Below are 7,500 nucleotides of genomic sequence, written 5' to 3'. Positions count from 1 at the left end.
GTCCACAATTAGTACATTTTTTGTTATTACTAGTGTTCATTTCTGCTATCTCACCTACAATCGCGTCTATCATTCAGTACGATAGACAGACTTTACTCTTTCATCGAGATCGACAACAACAAACATGGCGGACGACCACGACCTGCTACCTGTGTTGTTACCTGGGAAACGGCACAGGACGGGCAGGAGGGGGAAAAGAGCCGGACCGCTAGTCAGGCTGAGGAAGCGTGAGAACCGGCCTCCTCTCCCGAGCTTCTGCCGAACGTCCAGTCACTGGACAACAAACTGGATGAACTTCGGAGCAGGTTGGCTTTTCAACGGGACTTTAAGAACTGGAACATTATGGTTTTCACAGAGACTTGGCTGGACCCCTCGATCCCCGACGCCGCCGTTGTCCCAGAGGGGCGCGGCATTCACAGACAGGACCGTGATCATGAAGCGTCTGCTTTATGATCAACAACTTATGGTGTTCTGATGTGGAGATTATCTCAAAAGGATGTTCTCCAAACTTGGAATACCTTATGATCAGATGTCGCCCCTCTGTGTGGTTGTTCTCATGGTTGTTTACATGCTGACACTACGCACGCACAGGAAGAGCTGTATAGGACTGTACAGGTGAGAAAGTACCTATCCTGAGGCTACTTTTATCATCGCTGGTGATTTTAATAGTGTAAATCTGAGAAAAGTGCTGCCTGGATACCATCAACATGTACGCTTTCCTCCACGAGGTGGAACCACGCCGGTCCATGTGTACTCTCCGTTCCGGGACGGTTACAAAGCCCCAACCCCCCTTCGCCAAATCGGATCACATATCGATCCTACTGTCTCGGCCTGTACCGAGGAGCATTCAGCGATGGACCGACCGGTCCGATGACGCTCTCCGGGCCTGTTCTGACTAACTGGTCTGCTGAACCGTCTGCATCTCTACTAGATGAACTGAATGCGTTCTATGCAGCTTTGAGGTCAGTCCTCCAGCTGTGGAAACACTATCAGACCAGAGTTCTGCCCACTGGAACTATCTAGTGCAGATGTGTGCAAGTCTCTAAAAAGGATTAATACAAAAAAAAATAATAATAAAAAATAAAAGGCACCTGGGCCTGACGGTATCCCCGGCCGCGCCCGCAAGGTCTGTGGAGACCAGCTAGCTAATGTTTTCACAGACATTTTCAATCTCGCCGTGCGTCAGACCACAGTGCCCACGTGTTTCAGAAAGACCGCCACAGTCCCCAAGTCACCTGCCTACACGCCTGCCGCCCTGTAGCACTTACACTGATCATCATGAAGTGCCTTCAGCGGCTCGTCAAAGCCTCCATCACCTCATCCTGCCCGACACCCTGGACCCTCTGCAGTTTGCCTACAGACCAAACAGATCAACTGATGATGTCATCGCCCTCACCCTCCACACTGCCCTCTCCCACCTGGACCAGAGTGTGGGACTGCTGTTCAGTTCAGTTGCCCTCTAAACTGGTCACGAAACTCAGGGATCTAGATCTCAACTCCACACTGTGCAGCTGGATCCTGGACCTCCTGACTTCCTGACCCCAGGTGGTCCTCCTCCACTCTGACTCTCAGCACTGGAGCCCCTCAAGGCTGCGTGCTCTCCTGTCTCCCTGCTCACACACCACTGTGTGGCCAAACAGCTCCAACACCATAGTGAAGCTTGCTGACGACACAACCGTCACAGGCCTGATCTCTGATAAAGACGAGACCCTGACCCTAACCCTAGCCTACAGAGACGAGGCGGGACAGCACGGTGTCAGGAAAACAACCTCCACCTCAACAAGCAAGACTAAGGAGCCGATAGTGGACTACAGGAGCAGCTGGGGGAGGACACCCCCTCTCCACATCGACGGGCCGCAGCGGAGAGAGTCAGCAGCTTCAGGTTCCTCAGAGTGAACGTCAGCGAGGACCTGACCTGGACCCGGCACACCAGGCGGCGGCTCTCCTTCCTACGCAGGCTGAGGAGGTTCTGCACGGACAGCAGGATCCTCTGTGACTTCAGATCCATCCAGAGGATCCTGACTGGCTGCAGCACAGCCTGGTGTGGCAGCTGCAGACAGAGGAGAGGGTGGTGAAAACACCGCAGCACATCACCAGGTCTGAGCCTCCAGCCTGCAGGACCTCTACACCCAGAGGTGGAGGAAGAAGGTCCTCTACACCCAGAGGTGGAGGAAGAAGGACCTCTACACCCGGAGGTGGAGGAAGAAGGTCCTCTACACTCGGAGGTGGAGGAAGAAGGTCCTCTACACCCGGAGGTGGAGGAAGAAGGAGCTCTACACCCGGAGGTGGAGGAAGAAGGAGCTCTACACTCGGAGGTGGAAGAAGAAGGTCCTCTACACCCGGAGGTGCAGGAAGAAGGAGCTCTACACCCGGAGGTGGAGGAAGAAGGAGCTCTACACTCGGAGGTGGAGGAAGAAGGAGCTCTACACCCGGAGGTGCAGGAAGAAGGAGCTCTACACCCGGAGGTGGAGGAAGAAGGTCTTCTACACCCGGAGGTGGAGGAAGAAGGACCTCTACACCCGGAGGTGGAGGAAGAAGGAGCTCTACACTCGGAGGTGCAGGAAGAAGGTCCTCTACACCCCGGAGGTGCAGGAAGAAGGAGCTCTACACCCGGAGGTGGAGGAAGAAGGTCTTCTACACCCGGAGGTGGAGGAAGAAGGACCTCTACACCCGGAGGTGGAGGAAGAAGGAGCTCTACACCCGGAGGTGGAGGAAGAAGGTCTTCTACACCCGGAGGTGGAGGAAGAAGGAGCTCTACACCCGGAGGTGGAGGAAGAAGGAGCTCTACACCCGGAGGTGGAGGTGGAGGAAGAAGGACCTCTACACCCGGAGGTGGAGGAAGAAGGAGCTCTACACCCGGAGGTGGAGGAAGAAGGTCCTCTACACCCGGAGGTGGAGGAAGAAGGAGCTCTACACTCAGAGGTGGAGGAAGAAGGTCCTCTACACCCGGAGGTGGAGGAAGAAGGAGCTCTACACTCAGAGGTGGAGGAAGAAGGTCCTCTACACTCAGAGGTGGAGGAAGAAGGACCTGAACATTATTAAAGATCACAGCCCCAGACTGTTTGAACTGCTACCATCTGGCAAACAGAAGCGTCCGGACAGCTTCTACCCCCGGGCCGTAAGACTTTTGAACACTTGAACCCCCCACCCCCACCCCAGAAACACACACACACACACACACACACACACACACACACACACACACACACACACACACACACACACACATGCCCACGGCACTTTACTTCTCAACTTCATTCCATTTCATACGTCCTTACATTTTGAAAAGTGTACATATCATACATATTTCTATTTTATTGTATTTCATTATTTTATTATACTCTGTCACTTTATATTTTCTATTACTTCTTATTGATGGTCACTTTACCATTTTGCACTGGATTTGTTTACTTGTTTACATTGTTGTGGCGAGCTCTAGGCTCAAAAATTTCATAGCTAGCACTGTCTGCTTCTCGCTGTTTTGTTTTGCTCATGACAACAAAGAACCTTGAACCTTGTTCTTCTATTTCCTGTTGTTGTCGTTTTTGTTGTTTTCCAAAGTTTCTTTAAGTTTCGTCTCTTTCTCGACTTTTCGCTGTTTGTTTCCAGCAGCTGGACGTTCAAACATGGCCGCCGACGACTTCCTGTCTGAAAGCAGCTGCTATCAGATACATGACATCAGATTTTCTGTCGCCTAACGGAACCATTAACAGAATGTAAGTATCAATATTAACCTGATCAAGATATATTGATGGTTAAATTGAGAGACAGAGCAACCTGACAAGAGAGAAAAAAGAAACATATGGAGGTTTTCAAAGCTGTCTGTCGCTATGGTTACCCTTTAAAAAGACAGGAAGAGAAAAAAGAAGAGAAAAGAAAAGAGAGAGGTGTCAATTGTAAAATGCCAAAGTGGTCGTTAGTCAAATGTCAATTAGAGGAGAGGAGGAGAGAGTAGAGGAGGAGGAAAGGAGAAGTGGAGAGGAGGAGGGGAGAGGAGGGGAGGAGAGGAAGAGAGGAGAGGAGGAGGAAGAGAGGAGGAGGAAAGGAGAGAAGTGGAGAGGAGGAGGGGAGAGGAGGGGAGGAGAGGAGGACGGGAGAGAAGTGGAGAGGAGGAGGGGAGAGGAGGGGAGGAGAGAGTAGAGGAGGAGGAAGAGAGGAGGAAAGGAGAGAAGTGGAGAGGAGGAGGGGAGGAGAGGAGGACGGGAGAGAAGTGGAGAGGAGGAAGAGAAGAGAGGAGAGAGGAGGAGAGGAAGAGGAGAGAGGAGGAGAGGAGGAGGAAGAGGAGAGGAGAGAGGAGAGGAGGAGGAAGAGAGGAGAGGAGAGGAGGAAGAGAGGAGAGAGGAGAGGAAGAGGAGAGGAAGAGGAGAGAGGAGGAGAGGAGGAGGAAGAGGAGAGGAGAGAGGAGAGGAGGAGGAAGAGAGGAGAGGAGAGGAGGAAGAGAGGAGAGGAGAGAGGAGAGGAAGAGGAGAGGAAGAGAGGAGAGGAGAGAGGAGGAGAGGGAGAGAGGAAGAGGAGAGAGGAGGAGGAGGAAGAGAGGAGAGGAGAGGAGGAAGAGAGGAGAGGAGAGAGGAGAGGAAGAGGAGGAAGAGAGGAGAGGAGGAGGAGAGGAAGAGGAGAGGAGGAGGAAGAGAGGAGAGGAGGAGGAGGGGAAGAGAGGAGAGGAGAGAGGAGGAGAGGAGAGGAGAGAGGAGGAGAGGAAGACAGAGGAAGAGAGGAGAGGAGAGAGGAGAGGAGAGGAGGAGGAGAGGAAGAGAGGAGAGGAGGAGGAAGAGAGGAGAGGAGTTGCAGCACGACGAATGGTTTCAAAATGTCAGTCACAAAAACGATGGGATATCAGACACACTGAAGTGTCAGATGTGACAAATGTCAGATTAGCATACAGCAGACTGCGGGTGGTCACACACACACACACACACACACACCACACACACACACACACACACACACACACGCACACACACACACACACACACACACGCACACACACACACGCACACACACACACGCACACACACACACAGAGAAAACTGCCTTAGAGAGGAAGGCATTTATTTGAAAACGTTGACTGTTGCTCTTTCTTTCTTTGGTTAGCGGCTAAATGCTAAAATCCCACAACTGAACTACCTGAAACATTTAATCATCTTTAACATGGATATGGATCTTTCAAGGTTTACAGACAGACAGACAGGCAGACAGGCAGACAGACAGACAGGCAGGCAGACAGGCAGACAGACAGACAGGCAGACAGACAGACAGACAGGCAGACAGACAGGCAGACAGACAGACAGACAGACAGACAGACAGACAGACAGACAGGCAGACAGACAGACAGACAGACAGACAGACAGACAGGCAGGCAGGCAGGCAGGCAGACAGACAGGCAGGCAGGCAGGCAGGCAGGCAGGCAGACAGACAGGCAGGCAGGCAGGCAGGCAGGCAGGCAGGCAGACAGACAGACAGACAGACAGACAGACAGCAGGCTCATGTGAACATGGTGCCGGAGCAGCGGGGTCAGAGGTCAGTGAGGGACTCTGTACAGGACGTCCCGTGCCCAGAGATCCTTTATACCTTCCAGTATAGCTCTGTTAAACAAATCCTGATGATATGAGGTGTGTGTCACGTGCATTTTGTTGTACTTATTTCTTGATTGTTGGTGATGTTGATGTGGAGCACTTCCTGTTAAACGTCTGTCTTTATTTGTGACGTCCTTTCTGTTGTGGTTGTATTGGTCTGACAGTCGCCACAGACACAGAAGGATAATAAACGAACTAACTAACTAACTCTGTCGGTGTTTCATCAGATCTTTTCCTCCGGTTCTCAACCTTTTCCATTTTAGTCTAAATTATCCACATAAAAAGGCAGCGGAAACAATCGGGTCCCAAAGGATCAGAGAGCTTCAGACAGAACAGGAAACAAAACCTTTATCTGCTGAACTGAACACAGAACCGGGTTCAGCAGCTCAGACGCAGCACGTCTCTCCTCAGGTCATCGAGTCAAATGATCTGCCGCGCTTTCAGAGACACGTCATGTTGTGGCGTGATGCGACTCGGGAGTCTCGGCTCGGGCTTCAGGCTCCAGCTGAAGCTTCGCTGGTGAACGAGGAAACTTCCACAATCGTTCTCCGTCCTCCGGTCTTTTATTTGGACTCGTTTGACGTTACTAAATTTATTAACGTCAAACGAGTCGTGATGAACACAAGAACGGACAAACATGCAGACGGAGCCAAAGTCACGGAGGTCCGGCTCGCTCGTTCCACACCGGTCCGGTCCGGTCCGGTCCGCAGTCAGATTTGATTGGCTGCTCAGCTCACACTACAGGAAGTGAAGATCCAACATGAAGCCGCGCTGCGCAGCGTCTGGACCTGAACCTCTCTGCAGGACTCGTCCTGAAGACCGGTCCTGACCCCAGATCCTGCAGCGTCTCCAGAGGAAAACAGACTTCAGCTTCCATCTTGCTCTGTCTGTCAGTCTGGAGTCCAGCAGCGGAGCTCCAGGAGGTCCAGACAGTTCCTCCCGTCCAGCGGAGCAGCAGGGCGGCGAGCGGCGAGAGAGAAGCTCCGCCTCCTCGCTGAATCCAAAGTCCGGCCCGTCCGGCCCGTCCGGGGCGGCGGACTCTCCGGCCCGCCGCTCCCCCGCACACTCTGCCGCTGAGCCTTCCCACAGTTCACCGCTCTACAGACTCCATGATATAACAGACGCCAGGCCCGTCCCGTCCCATCAGCCCCTTCGCCGCGGCCTCGCAGCCGAAACCATTCGTTTCACGATTAGCTCGTTTACACTTTATAGACTAAATGATTTATCGATTAACTGAGAAATTCAACAATATAAGAATCGATAATGAGTTGCAGCTCTGCTCCTGTCTTCAGTCAGTCAGACCAGACATTTGAATTCAGCACTAATGGAAATGTTTAACGACTCACCTGCAACTACAGCTTCATTCATTCATTCATTCATTCATTCATTTCACCAATTCATCCATTAAGTTTAGCGACGAAGCGGCGAGTTCCTCATGTTGCAGACAGAAACTAAAATATGACGGAAAAAGCTGCTCCTCCCTCCATCCTCCGCTCATCACTCCTCCACTGTGATAAATCTCTTTACACCTCCCTCCATCCATCCTGTGTGTCCAGGTGTGTGTGTGTGTGTGTGTGTGTGTGTGTGTGTGTATTCCTGGAGGTTGTTCATGTTATAATTAAAAGCACAGAAAAAAAGAACAGACATATTAAAGAGACAGGAAGAGAGGGAAGGAGGGAGGTCAGAAAGGAGAGAAAGTTACCAGGATAGAGAGATTATCATTTACCAGAGAGAGAGAGAGAGAGAGAGAGAGATGGAGAGAGAGAGGGAGATGGAGAGAGAGAGAGATGGAGAGAGAGGAGAGAGACACAGAGAGAGAGAGAGAGAGAGAGAGGATGGAGAGAGACGGAGAGAGACACAGAGAGAGAGAGAGAGAGAGAGAGGATGGAGAGAGACGGAGAGAGAGAGAGAGATGACTCAGAAAACT

At 51.8% G+C, this 7,500-nt stretch overlaps 1 protein-coding gene across 1 annotated transcript in view; it reads right to left on the bottom strand.

Annotated features, from left to right (window-relative positions):
- Positions 1–7,500, bottom strand: part of chm (CHM Rab escort protein) — a 49,778-nt gene that overhangs the window by 15,174 nt on the left and 27,104 nt on the right. The gene's annotated exons all lie outside the window — the stretch shown is intronic.

Source organism: Centroberyx gerrardi, chromosome 11 (assembly GCF_048128805.1).
Source record: "Centroberyx gerrardi isolate f3 chromosome 11, fCenGer3.hap1.cur.20231027, whole genome shotgun sequence".
Taxonomy (NCBI): domain Eukaryota; kingdom Metazoa; phylum Chordata; class Actinopteri; order Beryciformes; family Berycidae; genus Centroberyx; species Centroberyx gerrardi.
Note: the sequence above shows the minus strand (reverse complement) of the source record. Positions and strands in the feature narration are given on the sequence as shown.